The 15,515-nt window shown below is 41.9% G+C and overlaps 1 pseudogene; it reads left to right on the top strand.

Annotated features, from left to right (window-relative positions):
* The first annotated feature begins 6,288 nt into the window (after positions 1-6,288).
* LOC100609819 (transcription factor BTF3-like) lies at positions 6,289-7,044 on the top strand (annotated as a pseudogene).
* The last annotated feature ends 8,471 nt before the right edge of the window (positions 7,045-15,515 follow it).

Below are 15,515 nucleotides of genomic sequence, written 5' to 3'. Positions count from 1 at the left end.
AGGAGACTGAGGCGAGAGAATGGCGTGAACCCGGGAGGCGGAGCTTGCAGTCAGACTGAGGCGGGAGAATGGCGTGAACCCGGGAGGCCGAGCTTGCAGTCAGCCGAGATCGCGCCACTGCACTCCAGCCTGGGCGACAGAGCGAGACTCCGTCTCAAAAAAAAAAAAAAAAAAAAAAAAAGAAGGAAGGGGAAGTTTAGCCCTGTAAGCTCAGGTCTGACTTTTTGAGCATTTTGTGACAAAAACATTACACAATTTAAATTTGCCTGTTAAGTTATAGCACAGCACTAGAATATCAATAAATCCTTATTCTACATTTGTTTACACAAAAGCCCCCCTGCCAAGACCTTACCTTTTTCACTGTGTAGCTCACATATTTAGAAGGGTATCTGGTGCTTAGTAGGTACCCAAAAATTGATCAATGAATTGGGCCTACATATAGTAGGTTTATTGGCCTACATATGCTAGCTCTCTGAAAAAGAAAGCTAATTGGCCTAAGTATGTTAGCTTTCTGAGAAAGAAAGAGTTGCGGGAATGCAAGGAAGAGAGGAAGAGTGGAGTAGAGGTTGGAGGAAAGGAAAGGGCAGGAGATAAAGAAATAAATAATTATTGAGTACCTACCGTGTTTTGGCTCCTTCTTGTTACTGCATTTAATCCCCAGAAAATAACCACATAAACATTCTCATCCACATTTCATGGGGGAGGAGTGATTCAATGATTTATTAAATAATTTATCCAAGGCTGGGCGCAATGGCTCACACCTGTAATCCCAGCACTTTGGGAGGCCGAGGAGGGTGGATCACCTGAGGGTGGGAGTTCAAGACCAGCCTGACCAACATGGAGAAACCCCATCTCTACTAAAAATACAAAATTAGCTGGGTATGGTGGCGCATGCCTGTAATCCCAGCTACTCGGGACGCTGAGGCAGGAGAATTGCTTGAACCCAGTAGGCAGAAGTTGTGGTGAGCCAAGATCATGCCATTGCACTTCAGCCTGGGCAACAAGAGTGAAACTCTGTCTCAAATAATAATAATAATAATAATTTATCCAAGATGACTGAGAGCTAAGATGTAAAAGGATATACCTCTGAATTCAATATCCTACTAATTTCTACAACTTTACCACTTCCTGCTGTCCAAATATTTCCAATTAATCTGGTGATAACTTGAGACTCTGTCTGAAGCTGCCTGCATTTGAAGATTTAAAATAACATGAAAATGCTCCTGTGTTTGTCCTGAGGTCACCAGGATGTGAAATGTAAGCAGCTGGAAGCCAGTTCTGAGAGATGGTTTCCATGGTGGCCAACAGTGATTGGAGCCCAGCATGACTGCCATTTTGTCTCTTCAGTGACAGTTAAAATGCCCTCAGTTAACTAGTTCTGGGCATTCTAATGGCTCTGAACACACTCTTCTAAAGGAAAGTGCTCCCCGGTTACTCTCTAATAACCTTTTACTGACAGGAGGCCTTTTATTAATACCAGTGATTTTTCAACCACTGGTTCAGAGTTTCTGAACCCCTAGGAGGACTAGGCATCTGGATGTTCATGCTGTCTGGGGGAAATTATACATGACTATTCCTTAAGTTGAGAAAGAGTACTTTGTGTCCCTAGAATGTAAAGCTGCATGTTCTAGATGGACAAGAGCTCTTAGGGTACAGTTTATTTCTTCATTTTGCACCTGCTTTTTTTTTAATGCCTCCTTGATGTCTCTGTGTCTATGTCTACAGAAGCCCCTTCTTCAAAACATTGCATGACACAGCTAAAATCACCCACTGTGTCTAAAAGTCTAATTCATTTCAATTTAATGATGCAAGGATTTCTTTTCTAGGTACACAGGTTGCTTCATGAAGTTGGATTAAAGAAGGAATGAGCTGGCCCATTACTAGAGTACTAATAGAATGTCAGTTCAATGTTATCTATTCAAGCATCACACAGGGGGGAAAAAAGAACTTTTGAATACAAACTTCTCAATCCATATGTCTTAAAAACTTGGGCTAGGTATGAGGGAGGTCAGCCAGAATTAACAAAAAATTTGAATTGTAGTGTAATGTTCAAGAAAGAACACTAGCAACTTGGAGGCTCTCAATATACTTTCTTTCTTTCTTTATCTATTTATTTAGAGACAGGGTCTTGCTCCATCCCCCAGGCTGGAGTGCAATGGCATGATCTCCGCTCACTGCAACCTCTCGCCTCCCAGGTTCAAGAGATTCTCATGCCTCAGCCTCCCGAGTAGCTGGGAGTACAGGCGCTCACCGCCATACTGGCTAATTTTTGTAATTTTAGTAGACACAGGGTTTCACCATGTCGGCCAGGCTGGTCTCGAACTCCTGACCTCAGGTGATCCGCCTGCCTCAGCCTCCCAAAGTACTGGGATTACAGGTGTGATCCACCACGCCCAGCCTAAATATACTTTAGTTTCAGAGATGATGATGTTCTGAACTGCTAAGCTTTCCCTCCATTTAAATAATATGCAGGCCAGATATTCTGCTAACTTTTCTATGAAAGACTCTTTAAAAATGAGGACATGGCCAATTATTTTGTTCCAATGACCAAAGTGTGCTGCATGGGAGGAAATACAACAAATATGAAAACTGGGGCTGGGAATGTTGGAAAGGGTGTAGCAGGCACCTGTTGGTCCCCACCATTCTCTTCTTTCTTGCTAGCAGGGACCTGATTTGGTTTGGGCTGCAGAATAATACCCAATCTCCTCAAATGAATCAAGACCAACTGAAGTCAATTGTGACAATCTCATATTCTTCATATGTTGAGTGGTCTAAGGGTGAGCTGATGTTCCATTTCTGGCCAATGAAAAGGAGAAGTCTGCTGATGTCTTCTCGGAAAAATTTTTGTCCCTGCTAACAAAGATATGTGTGGATAGAGTATTTTATCTTGAGCACCCTTTATTCTTGCTCTGGTCATTGCCTTATGATAACATAATAGAGCAGCTGCAGCCGTGTCATGCTTGTGAGTGAAAAGTCAGGAGAGTGGAAAAGACATTCATTTGTCCATTCAGCAAGTATTTACTGGGCACTTACTATTGCCAGGTCTTCTAGACTTTGGGGGATACACTAATAAATAAAACAGACAAAGTCTTACATTGGGCATTTATCCAGAGCCCTAATATTTTGGAGCAGAAGGGACATTAATGCCTTTATTGCTTAAGACACTATAAATTAAATATTTTATTACTTTCAGCCCAAAGAATTCCAATTGACATAAAACATTTATTATTACTATTATTAAAAGTTTAATGAAGTGCCTAAGCTAAGCATAGGCACTTCATTAACCTTTTGGTAACTTCCCCAGATTTCCAACCTCAAAGATTTATCTGCATTCATTACTCTACATGCAGAATTTACCTACCCCACCCCTGCAGAAAAGAAAGCAAGGTGGCCGGGCACGGTGGCTCATGCCTGTAATCCCAGCACTTTGGGAGGCCGAGGCAGGGGGATCACCTGAGGTCAGGAGTTCGAGACCAGCCTGGCCAACATGGTGAAACTCCGTCTCTACTAAAAGTACACAAATTAACCGGGTGTAGTGGCGGGTGCCCGTAGTGCCAGCTACTAGGGAGGCTGAGGCAGGAGAATCGCTTGAACCATGGAGGTGGAGGTTACAGTGTGCCAAGATCATGCCACTGCACTCCAACCTGGGTGAGAGAGCAAGACTCAGTCTCAAAAAAAAAAAAACAAAAAAACAAAAAAAAAAAAAAGGAAGGCAAGGTGGTTTTGCATAGTAATCTGAAACAGAGAAAAGAAAGATGTGGAAAAGAAGGATAGAAAAGTGTCCATTATCCAACCCTCAGGGACACCGTGTAGAGAAGCAGGGGTTATAAATAAAAGCAAAAGCATTATGACAAGAGGCTCACAAGACAAACTGCATAGGCCAGGCATGGTGGCTCACGCCTATATTCCCAGCACTTTGGGAGGCCGAGGCGGGCGGATCACGAGGTCAGGAGTTTGAGACCAGCCTGACCAACATGGTGAAACCCCATCTCTACTAAAAATACAAAACTTTGCCCGGTGTGGTGGTGCATACCTGTAATCCCAGCTACTCAGGAGGCTGAGGCAGGAGAATCGCTTGAACCCCGGAGATGGAGGTTGCAGTGAGCCGAGATCGCACCACTGCACTCCAGCCTGGGCAACAGAGTGAGACTCCGTCTCAAAAAAAAAAAAAAATTAGCCAGGCATGGTGGCGGGTGCCTGTAATCCCAGCTACTCGGGAGGCTGAGGCAGGAGAATTGCTTGAACCCAGGAGATGGAGGTTGCAGTGAGCCGAGATCACACCATTGCACTTCAGCCTGGGTGACAGAACGAGACTGTCTCAAAAAAAAAAAAAAAAGACAAACTGCATACACAATAGCACTATGGAGCTTAGGTGCCAAATTGCTGCTTAGAGAAGAGACAAGCATGTCCTCAATCTCTGCACAGCACAGGATGGCATCTGGCAGGAATCTCAGCACAGCAGTGGAGCAGAAGTGCCAGGAAGTAGCATTCCCACTGGAGATCCTGGCCACAGTGGCTATATTGAAGAACCACAATACAATGGTTCCTAGTAACGGACTTCAGTAACGATACAAAATTAGAGCATGTATGGACTTGTTCCTGAGCACAAGTGAAACATCCATGAAATTAGAGATGAGCTGGGGTCCTGAAATATGTCAGGAAGGGATAATAAGGATGCTAAATTCAGGTCTTACTAATGTTCCTGTGACCTTGTTTACACCCACTGGCTGTGAAGGCCAAGGATATATAGGTTACACTGCAGTATTAAAATTATGGAAAATGACTGCAACTTCTCTATCTTTCATGATTTTCTACTTTACAGATAGCTCTTCTCTGTTTCTTCATTAACAATCCCTCCAAAAAAAGTACATATATTCATTTGTTCAATTTTAGATTGTGAGTATCCCAACCAAATTTAATCTTTTCCTAGAGAAAAGAAATAAAAATTTTAACTAGAAAGCACAGGTCAAAAGATATTTAGATGAGGAGGATGCTATGGAAAATACTAGAAATTTCTTTATGGTTAGACGCTTGTAATGTCTGTTGGGTCACAGACCCCCTTTGAGACTCTGAGGACACTCTAAGCTTCTCTATAGGAAAAGCTCATTTGCAAGAGTATATCGGAAGCCCATTCACTACGCTGTATCTTGGAAGCAGAGGGACCCTAGGCTTAGAGCTCTTACATCAGTCTCTGGACTCTAGTATCCTTGGGAGGTAAGAATGTGATAAAAATGAAACGAAGTCCATGACTTTGACCTACCTTCTGGTCAGTTAGCATTGTGTGAATCCCTGACTACATCCCTAATCCTTATCAGAATCTAGCAAGTGTAGATGGATTCAGTGCTGACAAATCACCTTTCCAATTAGGGTGCCTTGCTGACACAATTAATAGTTTCATGTTCCATTGAGTCCTACTGAAAGTATGCCCTTCCAACCCATCTGACCACCATGATATTGAAGAACCGTAAAGACTAACATTTTATACTCAGAGAAGTATCCTAATAATAGCTGTCTACACAAAAGGCATCATCAAACACTTTAGTAATGTTATCCCATTTTGGCTGGGTGTGGTGGCTCACGACTGTAATCCCAACACTTTGGGAGGCCAAGGAGGGCGGATCACTTGAGGTCAGGAATTGGAGACTAGCCTGGCCAACGTAGTGAAACTCCATCTCTACTAAAACAATACAAAAATTAGATAGGCGTGGTGGCACGCCCCTGTAATCCCAGCTACTTGGGAGGCTGAGGCAGGACAATTGCTTGTACCTCGGAGGTGGAGGTTGCAGTGAGCAAAGATCGTGCCACTGCACTCCAGCCTGGGCAACAAGAGCGAAACTCCGTCTCAAAAAAAAAAAGAAAAAAAAAAGGAAGAAAAGAAATGTTATCCCATTTCATCTTCACATGAGCTGTACGAGATTATAAAATATGACTCATTTTGTAGATGAGAAAACTAAGGTTAAGTGATACAACCATGGTCACACACATAATAAGCGGCAAAACACATATCCCTGTCTTATGGACTGGATGCTCATGTGCCCCCATCACTCATATGTTGAAGCCCTAAACCCATAGCATGATGGTACTAGAGAGTGAGCCTTTGGGAGGTCATTCTATTTAGATGAGGTCACGGATGTAGAGCCCCCATGACGGGATTCATGCCTTTTTAAGAAGAGGAAGGGCTGCCATCTTGCGTTCTAGCATGTGTGCGCTTCATCTCAGCTGGTCCACGGGAGACCCCCTGAGGACCAATCCTAGTCCCCCTCGCGACCCCTTATCTGCTCGGACAAGATGAAAGAAACGATCATGAACCAGGAAAAACTCGCCAAACTGCAGGCACGAATGAGCATTGGTGGGAAAGGAACTGCTCACAGAAAGAAGGTGGTGGTTCATAGAACAGCCACAGCAGATGTTCAAAAACTTCAGTTCTCCTTAAAGAAGTGAGGGGTAAACAGTATCTCTGGTATTGAAGAGGTGACTATGTTTACAAACCAAGGAACAGTGATCCACTTTAACCACCCTAAGGTTCAGGCATCTCTGGCAGCGAACACTTCACCATTACAGGCCATGCTGGGACAAAGCAGCTGACAGAAATGCTAGCCAGCGTCTTAAACCAGCTTGGTGCAGACAGTCCATCTAGTTTAAGGAGACTGGCTGAAGCTCTGCCCAAATAATCTGCGGATGGAAAAGCACCACTTGCTACTGGAGAGGATGATGATGATGATGATGAAGTTCCAGAGCTTATGGAGAATTTTGATGAGGCTTCCAAGAATGAGGCAAACTGAACTGAGTCAACTTCTGAAGATAAAACATGAAGAAGTTACTGGGAGCTGCCATTTTATATTACGACTGCTTTTTAAGAAATATTTGTTTATGGATCTGATAAAATCTAGATCTCTAATATCTTTAAGCCCAAGCCTCTTTGACACTGCAGCTCTTTTCAGTTTTTGCTTATACACAGTTCATTCTTTGCAGCTAATTAAACCGAAGAAGCCTGGGAATAAAGTTTGAAACAAAGGTTAATAAAGTTCTTTGCCTAGTTAAAAAAAAAAAAAGAAAAGAAAGAAAAAAGAAAGAAAAAGAAGAAGAGGAAGAGACACAAAATCTTCCTTTCTCTGCCATGTGAATATGTAATGAGAAGGTAGCTGTCAACAAGCAGGGCCAGGGTCCTCACCAGATGCTGAATCTGCTGGCAACTTGACGTTTGTTTGTTTGTTTGTTTGTTTGTTTTTTGAGACGGAGTTTCGCTCTGTAGCCAGGCTGGAGTGCAGTGCAACCTCACTGCAACCTCGGCCTCCCTCCACCTCCTGGGTTCTCCTGCCTCAGCCTCCCAAGTAGCTGGGACTGCAGGCATGTGCCACCATGCCCAGCTAGTTTTTGTATTTTTAGTAGAGACAGAGTTTCACCATGTTGGCCAAGATGGTCTCGATCTCTTGACCTCGTGATCCGCCCACCTTGGCCTCCCAAAGTGCTGGGATTACAGGCGTGAGCCACCATGCCTGGCCTGGCACCTTGATCATAATCTGCCTCCAGTACTGTGAGAAATAGATGTCTGTTGTTAAGCCACCCAGTCTACGGTATTTTGTTATGGCAGCCTAAACAGACTGAGGTGCCCAGGATGGACAAACTTGTGCTTTTTGCATGCCAACTAATACAAATACTATACTTTGTAATCTAAGTCCCAAGTGTCAACCCTAAATTTGAAAGGTTAATAGAAGCTCAACATAAATACTCCTAAATCTCCTGAAATGATTTCAATTAAATAAAACTGGATTTTGAGAGACATTAAAATATATTGACATTGAATGAAAAAAAATGTGTCTTTTTACTTAATTGTTAAAATCACCCCATCTATATCCTGCCCACATAATTCTCAACTAATAATAGCCTATTTCACTCAGCGTCAGCAAAGAATACAGAATGCTGTAATCCACATGTATGTTATTTTGTTGCACATGCCTGCAAACCATGATTAGCAGATATTTTCTTCAAACATCAAGTCAAACATTTTTGAGAGTTTTTTCTTGCTTGCAGAAAATTCAGGAGCAAACAGCTTGGAAAAATGCTTTTTATAAAAAGACAGGGAAAACAATCCCTGTTCTATCTTATATGATGATTTGACTTTGAATCTGTCACCATATTTACTAATTCTTTTAAAATTACATCTGAAAATGTGTGACTTGAAGCAAAGAATATACCATCACGATGCAAATGTCAAAGCAAACACATCAAAGAAGATGAAAGCAAGTGAAGGCCATAGAAGTCCCTAAAAATGACTGATTGGGTTTAAAGATATGAAAGTCACTCGTGACCTTAGCAAAACGCATTTTTTATTGATAAATGCGAAGGTACAATTGCAGTGGGTTAAAAAAAAATTAGGATACCTCCATATACAATGGATTACTCTGCAGTGGCTAAACAGATTGAGGTGCATCTATAAGTGCAAAGCTAGAAATATATCTATGAGGAAAGCAAGTTTGCCAAACAACATGAATAGCATGATTTGCAAAAGTAAAATTATCAGTATATAAAAATATGTGTAGATATAGATAGAGCCTTATTTGTATATTTGTAAATGCATGAGAGAATTATCTAAAAGAATACATATTTGTACCAGAGGCCTTTTGAGGCCTCAGATTGCATACCCTCAGTCCATCTCTGATTTCAGCCACAGCTGTGTAGGTGGTTCCACACATGCTCTGAGTGTAGTGGTGATGTCCCACCAAAAGAGCATGCCTGTGGTCTTTTCATACTCTGCCTTGGGGGCTTCTCAAGGAAGCCCACTTAGCCTTGCAAACAAGAGCCACCTAGGAAGAGTGAGCAACACTCTACCAATGTAGAATGAGAGCTAATGCATAAATTCCCCAGCCCCACCACAACCCACAGCCTTCAAGTGGACAAGTGTGGGAGTCATCCTGTATACTTTTTTAAATTGCAGTAAAATATACACAATATAAATTTACCATTGTAATCTTTTTTTTTCTTTTTTTTTTTTTGAGATGGAGTCTTGCTCTGTCGCCCAGGCTGGAGTACAGTGGCACCATCTCAGCTTACTGTAGCCTCAGCCTCCCAGGTTCAAGCAATTCTCCTGCCTCAGCCTCCCCAGTAGCTGGGACTATAGGCATGCACCAGCATGCCTGCTAATTTTTGTATTTTTAGTAGTGATGGTGTTTCACCATGTTGGCCAGGATGGTCTTGATCTCCTGACCTCATGATCTGCCCACTTTGGCCTCCCAAAGTGCTGGGATTACAGGTGTGAGCCACCGTGCCCAGCCATTCCTTTTAAAGGCTGAATAATATTCCATTGTATGTATATATCAACTTTTGTTGATACATTCATCTGCTGAGGGGGCATTTGGTTGTTCCACATTTTGAATATTGTGAATAATGCCATTATAAACATTAGTGTACAAGTATCTGTTTGAGTCCCAACTTTAAATTCTTTGGGGTATATACTAGGGAGTGAAAATGCTGGGTCATATGCTAATTCTAAGTTTATTGTGTTTGCTTGTATTTAACATGCTCCACGGAAAAACTATTTTATTTTTTTTGTTTTATTTATTTATTTATTTATTTATTTTTATTTATTTTTTTTGAGATGAAGTCTCACTCTATCACCCAGGCTGGAGTGCGGTGGTGGGATCTCCACTCACTGCAAGCTCCGCCTCCCAGGTTCATGCCATTCTCCTGCCTCAGCCTCCCGCATAGCTGGGACTGCAGTCGCCCGCCACCATGCCCAGCTAATTTTTTGTATTTTTTAGTAGAGACAGGGTTTCACCATGTTAGCCAGGATGGTCTTGATTTCCTGACCTCATGATCCACCTGCCTTGGCCTCCCAAAGTGCTGGGATTACAGGCGTGAGCCACCATGCCCAGTCCTATTTTATTTTATTTTATTTTTTAGTAAGTTTAACTTTCACAGGTCCTGGTGGAATTGAACCTCAGAATTTTGATGATATGTCCCTATGTTGCCACCTCCTGCTTTTCTCCCTCTTTCTCTTGCTCCCTGTGACTTTCACATGGCCTAACTGCACCTAAGTCCTCAAGTTCCTGTCTCAGGCTCTACTTTTTGGGGAACCCAAGCTAGGACAACACCCACCTGTAAGGGTGATTACCTCTCATAATTAGGATTAGAGAGAAGGAAACATTTACTCTTAAAACTTTCGTACCTGTATCACTTTGTTGTCTTTTCAAGTTTTTATGATCATAAGAAGTCAAAGTCACAGCATTATTCTCTTCTGTGAAACATGATACATAAGTGATTTCTCCAAAACAAACCACAGACTGGTCATTCTTATGAATTTGTGCCATTACAGTAAGTCATAGAGTTTTAGAGGTTAATTTTTTAAAGGTTCTTAAATTCTTGATCCAAGATGGTGCTTGTATTAGTCTGTTCTCACGTTGCTATGAAGAGACACCTGAAACTGGGTAATTTATAAAGAAAATAAGTTTAATTGGCTCACAGGTCTGCAGGCTGTACAGGAAGAATGAAGCTGACATCCACTCACTTCTGGGGAGGCCTCAGGGAACTTTCAATCATGGTGCAAGGCAAAGAGGGAGCAAGGTGTCTCACATGATGGGAGCAGAAGCAAGAGAGAGAGAGGAGGGAGGTGTTACACACTTTTAAACAAGATCTTGCAAGAACTCGCTTTCAGGAGAACAGAACACAAGGAGATGGGGCTAAACTATTCATAAAGGATCAACCTTGATGATCCAGTCACTTCCCACCAGGCTCCACCTCCAATGCTGAGGATTACAATTGAACAGGAGATTTGGGCAGGGACACAGATCCAAACCATATCAATGCTCTTGTCCTTTAGACTAGACTAGCAGACTCTGGACTAACACAACTGGAGATTTAGGTATCGATGTTCTCCCCTCCATACTTTCACCAAGTCTGCAGTCTTTCCCCTTGTCCATCTTGACCCCTCTCTTTCTCTAAGCATACCATGTGCTCCTGGCTTCACATCCTTCCTCATCTAGTCTAGGCCATATGGAACTTTGTTTTGACCATTATTTTGCCAATATATTTGATTCCATTGTCTCTCTATATGACACTCATCCTCCAATTTCCAACCTGGATTAATCCAAATGTTTGCCTCTAGCATGTAGAGGTCTGCTGGAGAAAAATGACTTAATTTTCTTAATGATATAGGAAGGAGCCACTACTAATTATGGTGTCTAATCTCAACAGGTCCTTACCACTACTTAACAACGTGATACTGCATAGACCTAAGCTTATTTCTCACTCCCCCATCGCTGTCTCCAATACCCTCACTCATACTCTTGCCAGATTTCTTCAATTCCTGTTTCACAAAGACACAGATTATCAGGGGTTAAATATATTTTTTCTTATTTAAAGTCATCTGTATCTGAATGTATCTTTGAAGACCTAATATCTACAATGTGCTTTCTAGGTGTCAGGTACTTTGCTAAATAATCATAGGAGCTAAAATTTATTGAGTTGATTGTGACTAGTTATTACAGTACCTGGAATCTACTAAGTACTTATTAAATGTTGGGTGTCTTGCCAGGCACAGTGGCTCATACCTCAGAATCAGGGAGCAAAGCAAGAAAGAGGAAGGCACAGGACCTGGGGCAGAGGCACTCAGCAGAGAAGAAAGTCTTCTCATTTCTCTCTTTTCCATCCTCTTTCCCACTGCTTTAATTCAACTCTTTATTATTTTTCTTTTGACCAATGAACTAACATTCTTACCAGTATCCCTTCTTCTAGTCTCATATCATCTCACACATTGTCAACAAAGTCCCCTTGATAGATACAAATCTGATAATTTCCATGAACAAAATTCCTTAATGCTAATGTTTCAGTTATCTGTTTCCACAGTGACTTCAAACAACCATGTATTTGATCACAATTTTGCAATCTGGACTGGGCTCAGTGAAGTGGTTCTTCTGCTGTTCCCGCCTGGGGTCACTCTTGCGGCTGCAGTACTCACACTGTTAAACTGGGCCTAGAAATCCAAGATGACATTACTCATAGGTCTGACATCCCCATTGAGATGGCTGAAAATGCTGGGGACTGGCTGTGCATGTCTCTCTGTTCATATGGTCTCTCCAGCATATAATTGGACCTCTTTACATAATGGATCAGGATTTTAAGAAAAAGCATTTCAGGAGGATAAGCCCTAATGTACCTATAAAGCTTCTGTTTGCATCACATTTGCCAATGTCCAATTAGTTAAAGCAAGTTACATGGCAACATCCAGAGTCAATGTGAGAGGAGATTACCCAAGGATATGAATACTATGAGCTGTGGTTCACTGGAAGCTACCAATGTAACAGTCTGCTGCAGATGCTCATCACTTACCAAACTTTTTTTTTTTTTTTTTTTTTTTTGAGACAGAGTCTTGCTTGTTGCCCAGGCTGGAGTGCGGTGGCACAATCTTGGCTCACGGCAACCTCTGCCTCCTGGGCTTAGGTGATTCTTGTGCCTCAGCCTCCTGAGCAGCTGAGATTACAGGCATGTGCCACCACGCCTAGCTAATTTTTTGTATTTTTAGTAGACACGGGGTTTTGCCATGTTGCCCAGGCTGGTCTCTAACTCCTGAGCTCACATGATCAGCTTGCCTCGGGCCTCCCAAAGTGCTAGGATTACAAGCATGAGCCACTGTGGCAGGCCCCATCACTTACTGAAATACTATATACACTCACAAGCCTTTCAAGATCTAGCCCTTACCTCTCCAACCCTACCTCTCCCCACTCCACCCTCTGACTTTACTCTGTATCCATCATAACAACAACTAACTCTTACATCTCACTTAGTATGGGCCAGGCATTGTTCTAACAAGTCTTAATGACCACCACAGCAATTCCTCTTACAGATGAATAAACTGAAGCATACTTATTAGACCCAATTGCAGTGAAGAGACTGAGGCACCAAGAGTTAAGTGACTTGCCCCAAGTCCCTCTGATAATAAATGACAAACAGACTTCAGTATTGACATTCCTCAACACTATTTTATATGGTCTCTTGGAAACAATATTCAGTTCTGTGAACATCCTGGACTATCTCTGGCCTTCCTCTGAAATTCTCATTTTCTGCTATTCTGGCAGGAAAATGCCTTCCTTTCCTTCTTCACTGACAATATGTGAGATGAAGACTTCCTGGCTCCCTCCAGGTGGATCTAGGTGCTATCTAACCTATTTCCACTGCCCACCCACAGCCATTGAAGCAATTATCATCTCATATTGCTTCTATTTATTTTCATGATTGTCTCACTTAATGGGCATAAGAATGGAGGGGAGGAGCCTATTTAAAATAGATTCCTAGGCTAACCTCAAGGATTCTGACACTTTGAGAATCATGCCCTAGATCAGAATCGGCAAACTTTTCAGGGCCAGATAGTAAATAATTTAGGCTCTGTGGGCCGCATGGTTTCTGCTACAACTACTCAACTTTGCCTTTGTAGCAAGAACTCAGTCATAACTAATACATAAATGAGTGGTCCAAAAAAAATTCATGGATACTGAAATTTGAATTTTATATAATTTTCTTGTGTCATGAAATATCATTTTTCTTTCAAAGTTTTTTCAAGCATTTAAGACTTAAAAAAATTTTATTCTGCCCGGGCACAGTGACTCATGCCTGTAATCCCAGCACTTTGGGAGGCTGAGGCGGGCAGATCATGAGGTCAGGAGATTGAGGACATCCTGGCTAACACAATGAAACCCCATCTCTACTAAAAAAATACAAAAAATTAGCCGGGCATGGTGGCGGGCACCTGTAGTCCCAGCCACTCGGGAGGCTGAGGCAGGAGAATGGTCTGAACCTGGGAGGCGGAGCTTCCAGTGAGCCAAGATCGTGCCACTGCACTCCAGCCTGGGCAACATAGTGAGACTCTGTCTCAAAAAAAAAAAAGTTATTATTAGTTCATGGGTTATAGATATACAGCAAGTAGGATAAATTTTGGCCTGGGGGATATAGTTTGCTGACCCCTCCCCTAGACTATTAGCCTATAGTGTTATATTCTTTTATATATATATATATATATATATACTTTAAGTTCTAGGGTGCATGTGAACAACATGCAGGTGTTACATATGCATACATGTGTCATGTTGGTGTGCTGCACCCATTAACTCATCATTTACATTAGGTATATCTCCTAATGCTATCCCTCCCCCTTCCCCCCACCCCACGACAGGCCCTGGTGCATGATGTTCCCCACCCTGTGTCCAACTATTCTCATTGTTCAATTCCCACCCATGAGTGAGAACATGCCGTGTTTGGTTTTCTGTCCTTGCGATAGTTTGCTCAGAATGATGGTTTCCAGCTTCATCCACGTCCCTGCAAAGGACATGAACTCATCATTTTTTATGGTTGCATAGTATTCCTTGGTGTATATGTGCCACATTTTCTTAATCCAGTCTATCATTGATGGACATTTTGGTTGGTTCCAAGTCTTTGCTATTGTGAATAGTGCCACAATAAACATACGTGTGCATGTGTCTTTATAGCAGCGTGATTTATAATCCTTTGGGTGTATACCCAGTAATGGGATGGCTGGGTCAAATGGTATTTCTAGTTCTAGGTCCTTGAGGAATTGCCACACTGTCTTCCACAATGGTCAAACTAGTTTACAGTCCCACCAACAGTGTAAAAGTGTTCCTATTTCTCCACATCCTCTCCAGCACCTGTTGTTTCCTGACTTTTTAATGATCGCCATTCTAACTGGTGTGAGATGGTATCTCTTTGTGGTTTTGATCTGCATTTCTCTGATGGACAGTGATGATGAGCATTTTTTCATGTGTCTGTTGGCTGCATAAATGTCTTCTTTTGAGAAGTGTCTGTTCATATCCTTTGCCCACTTTTTGATGGGGTTGTTTGATTTTTTCTTGTAAATTTGCTTAAGTTCTTTGTAGATTCTGGATATTAGCCCTTTGTCAGATGGGTAGATTGTAAAAATTTTCTCCCATTCTGTAGGTTGCCTGTTCATTCTGATGGTAGTTTCTTTTGCTGTGCAGAAGCTCTTTAGTTTAATTAGATCCCATTTGTCAATTTTGGCTTTTGTTGCCATTGCTTTTGGTGTTTTAGTTATGAAGTCCTTGCCCATGCCTATGTCCTGAATGTTATTGCCTAGGTTTTCTTCTAGCATTTTTATGGTTTTAGGTCTAACATTTAAGTCTTTAATCCATCTTGAATTAATTTTTGTATAAGGTGTAAGGAAGGGATCCAGTGTTTTCCCAGCACCATTTATTAAATAGGGAATCCTTTCCCCATTTCTTGTTTTTGTCAGCTTTGTCAAAGATCAGATGGTTGTAGATGTGTGGTATTATTAGTTAGGGCTCTGTTCTGTTCCATTGGTCTATATCTCTGTTTTGGTACCAGTACCATGCTGTTTTGGTTACTGTAGCCTTGTAGTATAGTTTGAAGTCAGGTAGTGTGATGCCTCCAGCTTTGTTCTTTTGGCTTAGGATTGTCTTGGCAATGCGGGCTCTTTTTTGGTTCCATATGAACTTTAAAGTAATTTTTTCCAATTCTGTGAAGAAAGTCATTGG

This window comes from Pan troglodytes, chromosome 11, assembly GCF_028858775.2.
Source record: "Pan troglodytes isolate AG18354 chromosome 11, NHGRI_mPanTro3-v2.0_pri, whole genome shotgun sequence".
Lineage (NCBI taxonomy): Eukaryota > Metazoa > Chordata > Mammalia > Primates > Hominidae > Pan > Pan troglodytes.
The sequence above is the reverse complement of the archived record's forward strand: the minus strand, read 5'-3'. Positions and strand labels throughout refer to the sequence as shown.